At 41.4% G+C, this 15,990-nt stretch overlaps 1 protein-coding gene across 1 annotated transcript in view; it reads right to left on the bottom strand.

Moving 5' to 3' along the window:
• The window catches only part of fam172a (family with sequence similarity 172 member A), a 175,869-nt gene that overhangs the window by 147,843 nt on the left and 12,036 nt on the right, over positions 1-15,990 (bottom strand). The window lies entirely within an intron of this gene.

Genomic DNA, 15,990 nt, shown 5'->3' with positions numbered 1-15,990 from the left:
CCTGTACAAGCGAAGGGCTGATGTAAGTTATGTTTATCCCCGCAGCCACAGCACTAAAGAACCTTGTATACCGAATCATTCCAACCCCAGGCCAAGCCTTTCATGGTTCAGTGACATTAACAACTTTCTTTTCCATTTTCCTTATTTCTTCTTTCCTTCTTTTCTTTCTCCCCACGTCCTGCTCAGCCGAGAACAGAGAGGGGCGTTTTGTGGAGCAGATTTCGATCTTTGATCAGTTGTGAGAGAAAGACATAGGAGGGGTGATAACAGATGACAGGGCACACGGCTGCTGGCAGTGAGCTGTGTTGGAGCTATTGCCGCTCTGATGATGTTTCACAAACACGTGCGATGACAGACTCCCTGTCCTGTTCATGTCATACCAATACAACCACGGGCGGGTGGACCACAGGGGGAGCTGAGCAACATGCTGTCCTGCTTTGCAGTGAAGTCTCACTTTGGTTAGCTTTTGAGGAATTAGGCTTACCAATTCAGGAAACCAAAGGTCCGCAGTGGCGCCACAGCTATAAAGCGAGACTGACCAACTGGCTGACCCCAAACACAAACAAGGATTAACCAAAGACCTTCAGTCTCACTGCACAGAGTGGCATGACGCTCAGATCTCATGAATGTGTGGAAAGGAGGGGAAACTGTACTGAGATTGATTAATAACAGGTCATTTACATATTAAATAATACAGATGGGTCATGAAAGACATCTGCACCAAAAAAAGAAATGCAATGTTTGTAAAAAGGCTAATAACAGATTTCTTTTAAAAGTTGATATAAAGCTCTGCAAAACTGTAAAACTGTACAAAAATATGCAGTCTTGAGTACAAACCAGAGACATTCACAAGCCACTGCTGTGTTTTTGGAGCTAATCAAAAGCAAACTTGCTCTGGCTACAGTATGTAGAACAGAACAGTACTACAGCTACATGACAATAACAACCTGTACTCACTTCAAACTCGTCAAATACAAATGGTCAGCAGCCCTACGCTTCAACTATGACGCTCTAGGTACCCCTCTAGCCTCAGTTTTGGATGTTCAGGGATGATCTCTCAATTTCTGCTGCTTAAATTCAGAGTATCTTTTCAAAATAAACTTCCATTTTTACAGGAAACATAGGTTTTGTCACCCAAACTACTTGGTAGTTGGTTAGGTTTTGTCATAATTTGGGTTAAAATAACTACATCTGTAATGTAACGCAGGTAAGTAATGATTATGTGATATGACTACATTGTTAAAGGAATATTTCACCCACAAAATGACCATTTATAAATGAACTAGTCATGCTGTGTTACTTTGAATTTGTGAAGAAAACTTTGTTTTTCTCAGAAAACAGCTGGCATGTTGCTTTACTGATTGACTGGGGACCCAGTTCAAATCACATGACATTTCTCCAAGTTCCTAGGAGAAGTGAAACTCACTGCTGATGTGACTTGAACAAAAATGTAAGGATTTGTAACAAAATATGAAAAAAAGATTCTTTTGGGCCCTGATCTGCTCAGCTTTTGTAATTTTTGGCATACACTAAACAAAATGTTTTTCTTCTTTTTTTTAAACCACGCTCTGAAATGTCAACCGGGGGACAATGGAATTATGCATATCCCTAAATTACATGTTCCAAATTCCCAAACACTTTTTAAATGGCACGAATTGGCATTTTGACACAGAGAGAAAAAGACAATAAAAGGTCAAATGCAACTTAAGACTACTCGAGAAAAAAAGGGGGGTTGTTTGCTTTTAAGGTAAACGTGAATTCTCATGATAATCACAATATTGCCTTGCTCTTTTATGCCGAAAAGAAACTCAATGCTAACTTGATTTACTGCTTAAAAGAACAACATGCAAGAATAACATTACGCAGCGGACACATATTGGCCTTATGACAGCCAATCAAAGGCCAGCAGACGGACCAAATGAGATGATCGATTCTACCATTTGACCCTGTGAAGGGGGGGGGGGGTGCTAGAGGAGCTAAAACAACCCTACCTCACCCCAACCCACCAAACCTCCCAACAGCTAATTCACTAAAATGTCAGGCGGTCTGATGAAGACTAAAATGATTCCGGGCCTCAGTATGCTAGTGTTTAATGACATCAATAAGCCTCACAGGAAATTTCATTTGCACTATGTTATTTGTTCAGTGCCTCAGGTGGCTCAAGAACCATCTGATATAGAATAAGGAGAGAGACTAATAGGGAACAAGAGAAGGGGGAAAAAAGTGGAAAGAATGCAAGTTTCCCAGTGTAAATGCATTCCCCCTGATAAAACAATATTGTAGATCATAAATAAGAATCTAATATATATCTTGTATACAGGCTGTGTGGTCATCTGTATGCTTTAGTTCGTAATGAAACCTGCAGCCGGATTACCTTTTCAGTAAACAAGATCAAAAGTAAGAGTTGAAATAGGGACAGCACCAGCATTCCACTGGATAAAAAAAAAAAAACATAACAAAACAAAAAAAAAAGGATACACCCAGAGCAGATGCATACATCTCAGAAACTCAGCAACAACACAGACACACACACATAAATGTGCGCACGCACACACACACACAGCCAGCCTCCTTCTGTGTGGGCCTCTAAGGACTACGTCTCAGCAGCTGATCAGTACAATAAGAAAAGCCTCTTTGTCACCTAATTACCAATGTGTTATTAGTGCTTTAATGAAATGCCTGCAGGAAGCAACGCTGAGTGCCTGCATTGTCGGCATCGGACGGTAGGAGAAGCATGAGGAGTGGATTTGGCAAATAATATTAAGGCACACAAAGAGAAGGGAAGGGAGGGTGGTGAGAGAGGAGACAGAGCCAGAGAGCCAGAGAGAGAGAGAGAGAGAGAGAGAGAGATAAAAGCAACCTAAATCAATTCAAATCAATAGGTTTCATGGCCGTACACATGCTTACAACGTCCTTCTTATCTGCTACAAATATGTAATATCATTCAGGCTGACAAGATGTGGTTCCAACATTATCTGAAATGTCGATGTAAGCTTAGATTCTCTCTATCTATCATAAAGAGTGGCGACTGAAGTCCCAGACTGTACAATTTTCACCTCCAAAAAAACAGAGCAGTGGCCATGAGTGACAGTTTACAGAACAGTGTTAACCATTGTAAACCTCACTCCACTTGTGATAGAGAGTGTCAGCCTTCAATAACGTAAAACAGCGAAAACGGTTAAAAGTGGGGTTTCAATTGTCGGCTAAGACAGCAGACTGATGATGCATCCTTGGAACAACAGCGAGCTTTCTACATGACCGTGAGAGCGGTCGTGGGAGAGTCTGAAACAGACCTTGTGCGGCTGAGGTCACCTCTGTGTCTGTGGTTTGTTTGTGTAGAGGAAGCATTGTGGCGATGAAGCAAGAGGAGCAGGATCAGGGAGGAAGGAAGGGACTTAGAGGAGAGCTCAGTGGGAGGAAAGAAAGAAGACAAGAAGAGAGACATGGAGAAGTAATCCCCAGGAGCCAGAAGTTTGTGCCAGCTCCCACTGCAGCGAACAGCTGAGAGGAGAAGGAGCGCTGGAAGGAGGGATGGGTGGGGAGAGAATAGTACAGTATGTGTCCTCGATAAGAGGCCTTTAACTGGGTGGGCTGTGACATCAACTCCTTGCAAACCTCTGGTCATCCCCATAACAATCTCTTCATCACCATCACTCACACAGCAAGCCAATGTCTTAATGAAGACCATTGTGGCTGCAAGCCGATATGTTTTTAAACTAACTACAGAGAGAGACCTCCCACATTATGTGTGCACATGTATCAGTTCATGTGCGTGCGTGTGTGTGTTCTCGCACTGATTGCAACAGTCACGCCTGGTTTGGCTGACCGCACCCAAGGCGATGAGGAGATGATCTTTCCCAGGCACGCACAGAACCAAACGTGAGGAGGAAGAGAGCCAGGACAGGAAGACAGGTGGGGAAGATGAGGAGATGAGAAACAGGAGTAAGGGAATACAGAATATGAAAAGAACAGGAGGATAGGATCAGAGGATGATAAGGAGGAGGCAGGGAGGGAAAAGGTTGGGATGGTCAATGGCAATGGAGAATCTGGAGTAATTACAGAGGAGGAAGAGAGAGCAATGATCTGAAACCTGCCCTCTGAGATGATCGTGAAACATGACCTGATGTAATCGAGTTTCATCGAGGCAGATTAAAGCCTCTTTAAGACCAAATTAATGCCAGTCACTGTGAAATATACAATTAATTTATAAATGAAAATAAACATAAAAATAACAGAATTAAATAATATAATAATTGTGAAAACACACTAGTTGGGATGACCCAAACTGATCTGATAAATCAGTATCAGGCCCAATCAAGGTGTTTTTTATCTGATCCAGACCAGCTAAATTGTTCCATGTCTGCCCATGTTTTTACTTGTGAAGCACTCTCTCAACTCTTTTCTGTCTGTCTGTCCTCCAGTCCGCTGAGCTCCCATGTGTGTAAGAGCAGTGGCTGAGCCTCTCCCACGGCAAAACACCAAAACACCAAAATGCAGTATGAAACTCTTTTATGTTTTTCACCGAAGTTATGAGCACTTGTGTCATTTTCGCTCAGTATTAGTCTCTGGCATTTTGCTCCCGTTCATGGCGCATGTGTTTCACCACCCTGCTAGGAGGAGAGCCAGACAACGGTGCTGAACTAATGACAACCACTCTCACCACACCATTGCAAGTGCAACCAAAACCCCATGAGCAAAAAGCCAATAAGAGTAATCTATTATTGTAGCCTAATCCGCACAACAGCTACAAGAACGAAAATAAACACTCAGTGAAATACAGTTCATTCAGGTAGGCGGACTCATGCAAGAATGTATTCAAGCAGCACACACTGGACAATACTCTCTTAAAAGGAGAGGGAAATTCCCTTGAGACAAGGCCAAAAAGATTCAAGATTAAAGAGTTTGTTATTTTATATTTTAATTTGTGAAACACCATAGGTGTAGACTAAAACTACATAGGACTGATTTCAATAACTTCTAAGTACTTGAAGTGTGCATTGTGCAGCTGTATTGGTATCTGGAGTCAGTATTTGCAGATACTTGACATTAAATGACTCAGAGTGGCATCAGGGACAAAAAAACCCTTGATTTGGACATCCCTTATCAGAAGTCATAGTTACAGAGCAGTTTTAAGGCCTTGTGAGGCGTCCAGTTTGCATTATGTAACTGGGGACATTTCCAACACCTACTGGGGCTGATGAAGTCACACTGGTTTATCTGATGAAACTACAGTATGTCAGTGTCCACCATTTGCACTAGTATACTCAAGAAACTCATGTACAGACAAGAAACCCATGTGTACACACACACACACACACACACACACACACACACACACACACACACACACACAGACACCTCTTGTCTTTGTAGTCCAGAGCCCTCTCCAAAAGCCACTTAGCCATAGAAACCAGAGAGCAAGAAGAGGCATCAAAGCTGTTTATATAATGAAACTGAAAGAGCTGTTCCATGCCGTATCACTGACTGCACCCAGGAAAGCATTCCTTCTTCTCCAGAGAATAGAGGAGAGGAAGAAAAAGGGAAAAAAAGAAGAAAATCCCCCCGAACAATGCAGCACAACAACAGCGGCAACAACAGCAAAGCATACTCAGAAAGAGAGACTGCGAAAATGAGAGAGAGCATGAGGCAATAGAAAGGTTGTTTATTTTAAGTCAGCCTTGTGTACCAACAAAAAGTGGTATTAAAATAGAGCCTATTGTTGTGAATTTGTGATCTGTCAGTCCGTGTGGGAAACAAAGAGAGAGAGAGAGACTGGTGTAATTCCCATGAGGCCTCTGTCATTCTTCTGTCAGAGGAGAGAGGGCTCTCCAGGGGAAGAGAAAGTTCTCAGACACAGACTGACAGACAGACTGTTTACACTTAGTGTAGATATCCCTCTCTCTCACTCCCACTCCGCCCTCCCAGCACTACTCATCCTAATGGCATCATAATGACCTCCTCAGGTGTTAACTGAGAAGCCGGCAGAGGTCTAATTCAAAGAAAAGTACTGTATGCCACCCTGGGTGCCGGCGGTAGCGACAGATGCCAGCGCTGTAACTACCAGCCTTCCTGTCTTTTCTCTAACACCCCCCCTCAAACCTCCACCCCCTGTCCAATTCCCTTCTCTTTCATCAACTCTAATCCACCTCACCCACTCCCTGCAACCATTTTTGTGTGACTGTGTCTGCTTCCTCCTTCGTGCTCTCAGCAGTAGTTGCAGCAGCAGTGTTTAAGTGTTTTGGGAATGGAGACGTGATGGCAGTCAGTGAATCTGGGCAGACAGCTGTCATTTATAGTTCCTCTTTAGAGAGATCCCATTAGCTTCCTAACAAAATGTTCCATGACTGGTATGGGGCCTCCTCGTGCTTTAAGTACAGTATGGAGGCCTGTCTCCGGGGTTCCCACTGTGGGCCTGACACAACACTTCACGACTGCACAGTGACTCTTTAAAGGTGATTCATAAGACCTCCACAACTTACAACTATAATCCATCTCCTTTTGGTTAATGTGGATTATCTAAAGGGCTGAACACTATACTACATACTTGCTTCCTGTGGAAAAGCACACAAACACATCTAATGGAACAGTCTTATGGCTGCACATGCACCTGCACATGCAAAAAACTACAAGACAGACATTGGCAGATGATGAAATTTGCATTGCAACGCTGTGAACAAATGAATGATTTCAGCTTAATGGATGTCACTGTAAGTTAACTATTAACAAGTACACAATCATTAACAAGCTGGCCACTGAATCTCTACAGCTTTGTATTTGATGCTACATCTTTTACTGCATATGATTTGTGTCCTGAGACTAGTATGCAAATGCATGTAGCTATGAACCTCTGTGGGGCGTGTGCTAGAGGCGACATGGTATCTGCACATTTTCAATACCTTACCTACCACCTAAGATTCAAGGAACTGGCAGGGATTAAGTCTATGGGTGCTTTCACACCTGTAGTTGGTTCATTTAGTCCAGACTTGGGAAAAAACATATAAATATATATACATTGTTGCACTTTAGTTCTGGGGCCTAATTCAACACCATTGTGTACACACAAAAAAGGGCTTGTAATATGCATATGCCACTTTCCAAGAATAAATTGGGATTTATTTAAAAAACAAGAAAAAAGACAGGGGAATGTGCGTACATTTAGGGAAACTTTGACCCATGTGTAGACACATTTTGGAGATGGGGGAAATTGACGACACAGATGGTGAGGTGGTGATTTGAAGCCAGATTGTAGAAATTAAATGTGAGAGGAATCATTATACGTGTAATGATGTCTCTAACACATTCAAATTAACCTAATATCACACATTACTTATAGATCCACTTCATAAACATTCAAATGCAATAGTGTTTTTTTTTTGTGCTTGTGCCAGTGAGCCATAACTTGTCCATAAGCACCTTTAGATTGTAAAACATAGAAGTAAACTCAAATCTTAAATCAAATATTGCTGAATAATCCATTAGCGTTGTCTCAGCACCACGTTCCCCACCACTGGGGTGCAAAGGAAAGGGTCTGGGCCGGACTGTATGCTGCTGACACTCATGGTCAGCTGGACGATGCCAGGATGTGGCAGGTGGTGATTGATTGATTTTCACCTCAACTAGGCTAACTGATGAAATGATCTTTGTCGGTTGAAGAAATCCAAAATAACTTCAAACTGAATTAAAGAACTGCAGTACACAGTGTGAACAGTTTTTAATAACATGTCTTAATACTGTCCTTATATCACCAAGTATAATTTTAGTTTGAAGACTGTTTTTGTGTGTAAAGTCGCTACAGTGAGCAAGCCTGTGTGTACACAGAGCGCCCTGGAGACACTGTGCTGCTGCCACACACATTCCACTTCTCCAGGCACCTCACCCAGCACATCCTCACCACCTGCACATATAGATTATCTACATTTTTCACAGATGACAGGGTGCAATTTTTTATTTTTTTTTACCTCCTCCTTTAGGTCAAACTATTTTTTTTTTTTTTTAAAGTCCAGGTACTATCCTGTTTGATGCACTCACTGCATTAACCACAGCAGCAGCATGTTGCCACTTCCTGCCATTCCTTTTGTTTGTGACCCCACTGATCACCAAACAGTATGTGCTTTCTCACCTCCACCTCACCCACGAGCACCTTGGTTTCTGTGTCAGAAAAAAAAAAGTTTTCTTGGTCTTCCTCTCAAACCACTGAACATTCATGAGGTGCCTTGCTTTGACCGTTTATGGTTGATTGTGGCTGTGTAGGGGGCGGGGTATGAGGCTGATCCACGTGCAGAGAATTCCTAGTTGATTTAGGGTTTGTAAAAGGAAATTGCGTACTGGCAGGCGTATGCATGGTTTTATAAATCGGAATATTTTTTGGTGTACGGAAATTTCCTCATTTGTACATATGCAAACATTTAGTGTAGATTATCCACAGAGTTTTATAAACTAGGCCCCTTGTCCAGTTCCTTCTCACATTGACTTTCAACAAAGAGGACTAAACATGAACTTACACTGACCTGCAGGTAACTCGCGAAATCAAATTCCATTGACTGACAAAAGTGTAGGCAGTACTAAAATGCTTCTGATGTGTATACTTATGCTCTTTGGTATCACAAAGAGCTCAAAGAGACAAAACAGATTGTAAGCATTATTGGTTGGTAATAATCAGACTGCAAATCAATCGTTATAATGAAAAATGACTAACATAAAAACACAACAAAAAGCCTGCGTCTTTAACAGTAATGCTCTGAGGCTTTTAACTATGGGATAGTCTCGCTCACCAGACCTTTCTCAAGAAAAGAAAGGTCTGGCTGCGCTGACTCTCACTTTAAGATTGGAGAAAAAAAACCCCGACTGCTTGTATTTCTTTCAACCAATCACAATCATTCTGACCGGTGCCACAGCAATGGTGCGCTTGCAAAAATAGTGCCGGGGGGAAACAGGTTTTGGTGTAACACACCCACAAAAATATCGCCTAGAGGACGCCAACCATGCAGAAAAAAGGCTACATCCCTGCAAGATCAAACACCGCAAGAGTTAGTAAAGGGCGTGTTGAAAACAGTTGAAAACTGCTACACAACCGAAGGTGGTAGGGCGGGATGAGAAGCTGATCTATGCAGCAAATTTCCGCCCACTCAGACTAACTATGGGACAACTGTCCCACTCTTTTCAATGGACTTAATGAACTGTCAAAGTACACAGTGTCAGATATGAGCACAGAGGTTTGACAGCTTTTTAATCAAGGGATATACCCACACTGATGTGCATCCATAGTACCATGGCTACACGTAAGTATTATTATATGTGTTATATGGCTATACATGGCCTTTACATGAATTAGTTATAATATTCAATATTTAATATTGTGGACAGGTTTCATGACCAGCAGATGGATTTCGTCTTTTAACTTTTGAATTCTGCTCACATATCTGCTGTCATAACTTCTATGGTCTCACACCTGCCTTTTCAAGTGGTCTTGATTGTTTGGTCCTCACCGCGGTTTCGCTGACAGCTTTCACACCAGCCCAAACAAACCGTATAAACTGGGCAAATTGGCCTGAGTTCATTCTAATCAACCCCAACAAGTTAGGTATGAAAGCATCCGAAGAAACTACAACAGAAGCTGTTCTTTCATGGGAAATTGAATCACTTCAGGATAAATCGCCATAACCTCCAGATGTTCTACAAATCTGTCTTGCAAAGCATTCTGTCCCTTGGCCTGATCTGCACCTTTGGAAATATGCATGTTCAACATCATGCCAAATGGCAGCGAATGATCAAGACAGTGAGAACAGTCGGATCATCAGAATTCAAACACCTGAAATTCTGAGAGAGTCACAGCAGAATCCTGCAGCAGAAGATCACATCAACAAGGTACAGCATATCGCTTGTTCCTTCAACAATTAGACTACTAAATAAGAAACATGTGCACCTATATTACTAGCTCAGAGTGGCATTGTGTATCTCAAGACAGTATATGTATTTTATACTGTCAGCACTGCAGAGTGTGTGTTTGATAGTGCACATGCAGTGTACTTTGGTGTTTTACACAGTACATTTATAACCAAATGAATTTCTCCTTGTGGGATAATAAAGTTTACCGGTGTTGACCTGTATGCAGATGATATTGTAATTTATGCAATGGCAAAGGTATAACATAAGTTACCATTCAGTACAAGAAACTCAGCTTCTTATGAAATAGAGTAGAATAGAATACAATAGAATAGATGAAGCTTGTCATAATTTATCTTTACCACACAAATTTCTTTTGCCATTCTCCTCAGTGTTTTGCTCAAGGGCACTTCAGTAGGGCCTTAAATCGTGGCCAGCTGGTCACCACTATGACAACGCCCAGCATCCATAATGTGGAAACAGAGGGAGACAGGAAGAGAAAAAAGATAACAGAGAGACAGCAGTGATGGTAAGAAACAGGGAGAGAGAGAGAGAGAGAGAGAGAGAGAGAGAGAGAGAGAGAGAGAGACGGCTTTCTAATTCAGCCATCTGGCTAGCTTTACTTCATTATAATATTCTGACTGTGTGTGTGTGTGTGTGTGTGTGTGTGTGTGTGTGTGTGTGTGTGTGTGTTTACAAATTTGTGAGTGCCTTCCATTCCACAGATGCAGGCAGAGCAGAGAAGAATCCTCATTTATTAACAGCTTAATAGAGCTCCATCTGGGCCAGACCCTATGCTTGTCTTCTATCAGAGAGATTCATCACTGAATCACAGGAATTAGACTACAACTGACACCTACACAGGCTGAGGTGACCCTGCTGCACTGAGCAACACTGCGCAGATAGCGTGCACTATATTACAGCTGTAATACAGCCATTATGATAACAGTCAGAGCCAAGGATGGAAAATGTCACAACACCAGCAGTCTGGGGGTTCTTCAGTCTCGGCTCATGTAGCGTTTTAGTTTGAGAATGACACAACATAATACAAAAGAAGAAAAGAACACAATAAAGAATACATTAGATCAATACAACAATTTACAAACTGGGATAACTGGAAATAACAGAGAATAAGATCCTCTAAGTCGGTGCTTAAACTCTTTATAGAGTGCACTCAGAACATAAAAGGATATTTCAGTTGCAGACTTCGTATATGTCCTACTTATCCAGAGACAGATAACCACAGATGCCCTTTCTTATGCCATTGCTATACATTCAGACTACACAGAGAGACATAAAATTGCATCAGTGAGTGGGCTGACTCTGGGTAAAAAGAAAATATAGGTCTATTGTCCAAATAACCTAGCTTTCCCAGACAACATTCAAAGGTTCTCATGCCAGAGCTTATGGTTCTGAGGAACATCATTCTCCTACTGTATATCTGCCATGGAGTCAGTACACTGTACTCAAACAGTACACTGAAACAGTTCAATTCATGTAATAGACTTTTTGTTTTATGATCTGCTTTTTCCTTTTCCTCAACCTGCCTTGTGCAATTCTTCCCTAACAAGTGATTTCCTACATTTTCCACCATGATTTTGTACAACTCTTAAGAACACATTAAGTTTGCTCCATTTAGCAAATGATCTCATGTATTTTTTGTTTGATTTATGCGATCAAACAGATGTATATGAGTTGTCATGTTTATGTATGCACAACACTCTTCCAGTTCAACTTTTAACAGATAACGCACTCTTCTCCTCTCTTTTCTTGGTGTCTCTTTCTAATGGTTGCACACTTTGTGAGCTATGTTTTTTCTTTTGTGCACCTTATGTTATTCCATCTCAATTTGTATTAAATTGAGTTTGTTTAACAATTGTTACTATGTTACTAATATAAAGAAGCCTTCAGATTAGGCTGTGGTAACTTTGTGAGTAAAAGGTAATTTCAGGTGAACTGCAGCCCAGGTGTCCACACACACACACACACACACACACACACTTTGGCCCTTCACCTGTATGTACACTTGGCCCAGGGTATACAAACAAAGTGGCCCGGTGCAGCTTCTTAGACATAGCATCTTCAAATCTCTCATTATAACATAAAAATATGGGGAAAAAATTAAAATCATTTTTTAAATAAGAAAAAAAAAAGAGAGAAAAATGTGTTCACTGCTCTTGTGCTCAACCCAAATTTTGTTCCCATCCCTTTCTTTTGCTTGGAGGCCATCACACCAACATCCTCGTTCTCCCTCTTTCTATCTGTCCCTCCATTCAGACGAGGCTGAAGTGCAAATTGGACATCTGGTGCTGTGATGTGTCTGACAATACAGCCGCCACCCCCCAGCCCTCTCACACATGTACACAGACACACACACACACACACTCGCACACACACAGAGTCCTCCACACAAAATACAGGACAGTGACGATATAAAGACACAGAGAGGAAGAAAGGAAGCAGGGATGGACAGAGGCAAGGCAAATTTATTTGTACAGCAACTTTCAACAACAAGGGAATTCAAAGTGTTTTACATAAGACATAACGGCATTAAGACAAACTATAAAAGAAACATGAGTAAAAAGACAATATAAAAAGACATACATAAATAGGATTTAAAAGGATTAAAACAAGGTAAAATAGAAGATGAAACAGACCAAGACAGGAAACAGCAGAATAAAAATTACGGGGCAGCTACAATGCAGTGCAAGATATGAATAAATAGTCCCAAATTTACAGTAAGTTGATAAACTGCAGTGGCAAAACCCGGTTTTAAAGAACTGAGATTGGGAGCAGATTTTACATTTTCTGGGAGTTTGTTGCACATGTGGCTCATAAAAACTGAATGGTGCTTTTTGACACTTAACAGACCTGTCCCTGTAAGATGATCTGAGAGGTCTGAATGGCTCATAATGGAGCAGCATGTCACAAATGTATTTTGGCCCTGAACTATCCTGTGCTTTATGAGCCAACAGTAGAAATTCAAAGTAAAATCCTTGGCATACAGGATGACAGTGAAAAGATCTGAGAACTAAAGTAATGTTATCCTAGACTCACAAGTCAGTCTTTAGATGCTTTGCTTAACTAAAGACTGATGACTTTCTCCCTGATTTTGTGTTTAGATGGGCGGATACAATTTCAGAGTTTAAAAAAACTCCCTACGTTGCAGAACCAATAGTAAATCTGCAGGGCGGTCCTTCGGTGGCTCGCTGAACTCTTGTGCTCATAAACATAGTCTGACTAGAAACACCTGTAGCGGTACAAAACGGCTCAGTCGTGCTTGCAGAAAACACCATCAAAGTTAGTGGGTGTTTGTCGCGTTTGTGGCGACACATTCTCAGCAACTAAAAGAAACAAACATAATCTTTTACAAGGCCATGACTCATCCGTCCGGCCGGACTATAGAGGGAATCGCCTTGTAAACAACAAGGTGATTCCCTCTATAGTCCGGGTAGAAAACCAGCAGGGCTTTTAGCTATACATATATATATCTATATATATATATAGATATATATATATAAAATCACATTTTTCACATCACTGTATCACCGTTAAGACTAATCCGATGTTTGTAAAGTCTATAAACACAATGATTGAACAAACATTACTATTTCTGTGTGCATGTTTAGCTGGGCTAACCGTTAGCTGTTAGCCCTGTTAGCCGTTAGCGGTGTCTGTAATAGGTAATAACTCATTAAACGGTCCGTGAAAAAAATATCTTTTGCAGTGGATATCTTAGTTACAACATGACTGAGCTAGCAAAGCAGTTTTGTGTTGCTGTGTGTGGTATTTATTCAGTTTTTGATAAAAGTTTAATCTCTCAGCATCCATTTTCAAACTCTCTGTGTGTTTGTGTCCTTTTCAAAAATGCAAGAAGCGTTGCTTTGTTGCCGGCCTTTTCGCCGGTGTGTTAAACACACTTTAGAAAGGAGTGTCCCCAGACTATCAGAAGGCGGAGATCTCTGACTGTCTGGTGGCGAGACTAATGTTATCCACTCTCCTGGTCTTAGTGAGGACATGAGCAGCAGACTTCTCTGCTTGTAGTTCTGATCATATTTTAGAGAAACCTGAAAAGACAGCATTACAGTAGTGCCTGCTGTAAATAACGCACGAATCCAAGTTTTTTTTAAATCCTGCTGAGACATAAGTCCTTTAATATCTGATCTATTCGCAAGGTGACAGGAGGCTGATTGTGTAACTGTCTTCATGTTGATGTTAAAATTTGAGTCTGAGTCCATAACCAAGATTTCTAGCCTGGTTTGTGATCTAACATTAACAACTGAAGCTACGCAATGACTTTTAATTTTTCTTCTTTTGGTTCAAAGACTATGATTTAAGATATGTCTTTTTTAACTGGAAAACATCCGATCTTTGATTTGTTTGATGCGCTTACAGGACTCGGTGCTTGTGTGAGACCTGGTGATATTGTTCTATAAATCCTATAAATCTGTGTGTCATCTGCATAATAATAGTAAACTATTTTGTTTCTGCCCATAGCCTGCCCTAGTGAAAGAATTCTTCGCCAATTTAAAGTTTTTTTTATAAAGACAGACTGTGGCTGATGAGTAACTGATATCCAATTTGATAAATCTACAGATTTAGTAAAGTACATTTTGTTCCCTCTATACTATTTATCAAAGCAGGAATAGGGACATGAAGTCCAGAGGAACAGCCTGCTTCTGGGGCAGGGACTCTGCCTGTCCTGGGCATCTTCTCTCCTCCTTCTCGCCCATCTCTCCGGATTTCCTTACATTTTAGTGGTGGGGAATTGAGATGCAGCAGTGCAACTTAGTGGCATTCATCATCATCACAACAAGTTGCTAAATCTCTGATCTCAGTTTGTTAGAGATATCCTGAAGAAGTGAGGTGAGGGAGATGGATGAGGCAAACTTTTGGTGACTCTGCAGGCTTCATCAGCCTGGGCAGACTCATTTTGTCATCTTCATTATCAGCAAAGTTGGTGTTGAAGAATGTGCTTGGTTGAGGAAGAGGCAGACAGCATGGCAGTGATCGGGGGCTGAATTTAATACCAGCGTTAATCAGCACTTCATTTTTTATCAGTGGGTCCCAGAAGAGGTGAGGCAGAGGAGAGCGAAGGGAGGAGGAATTACGAGACTGATCCATGAGCTTTTCGGTCTGAAAATTCTCCATCAATACTTTAACTCGGGACCTGCTTGGGTGAAGGCCATCCGCCCTGAAAAGGTGCCCACGTCCACAAAACAGACTGAGGTCCTCAATTCAGTTGATCCCTTTCTGTCTGGTGGCTTTGCTAAGCCATGCGCAGAGAGTCTGCTGAACCTGTTGACTAGTCTGTCAACCGTTGCCCAATAAAAAAATGTCCAGACAATTAAACAGTTCAATGAAATCCTGCTTTAGCCCTTCTGATTGCTCTATGCAAACATCATTGGCTATCACATGTGGAGCAATTATTGATAACAATTAATTGGGGTGTAAATCATTTGAGAACTTGCTCTTTTGCGTTACAAACCATGACATCTGGAGTGCAGTGTGTTAACTGCCTATGTTCCTGATAGAGGTGTCTCCCACAACTACAATTGTCTTTTCAGATGTTTTGTTGCCTTTGCTCCACATGACACTCTTTGCCTTTTTCAGCTGGCTGGAACTCTTCATAATAATCCCATGTCTAAACTTATCAGCAGCCATTTCCACTTCTGTCTCAGGGACATTTATTAATGGTTCAACCTGTTCTCCAGTTGTCTTGTGTTTATGCCTTTATGCCTATGTCTTTGGTTGTCTGCCAGATGTTCAAGGTCAAAGTTGGCTGACCTAAATCCATAAATTACAGTCTTGCACTTATCTTTAGATTGTGCACATCTCAAGCACTCATTCGCAGCACATGAACTCACTGGTTTTGTTTTGGTGAGTCTTGGGAAAGTTACAATATCATTGAGAGATAGCTTGTCAAATTGAGCTCTGATGAGCTAACTCACGGACCAAAGACACTGGCAGAATGTAGTGGAGTTCAGAAGATTTCTCCAGTGTGTATACCCTTGTCTTTACTATGACAATCTTGCGTAACAATTGAGGCTGGTCTCATTCACTGTTGGTATTTATACCTATCAAAAGTAATGCACTATAATTTGCAAA

The sequence above is a fragment of the Epinephelus fuscoguttatus genome, linkage group LG6 (genome assembly GCF_011397635.1).
Source record: "Epinephelus fuscoguttatus linkage group LG6, E.fuscoguttatus.final_Chr_v1".
NCBI lineage: Eukaryota > Metazoa > Chordata > Actinopteri > Perciformes > Serranidae > Epinephelus > Epinephelus fuscoguttatus.
Note: the sequence above shows the minus strand (reverse complement) of the source record. Positions and strands in the feature narration are given on the sequence as shown.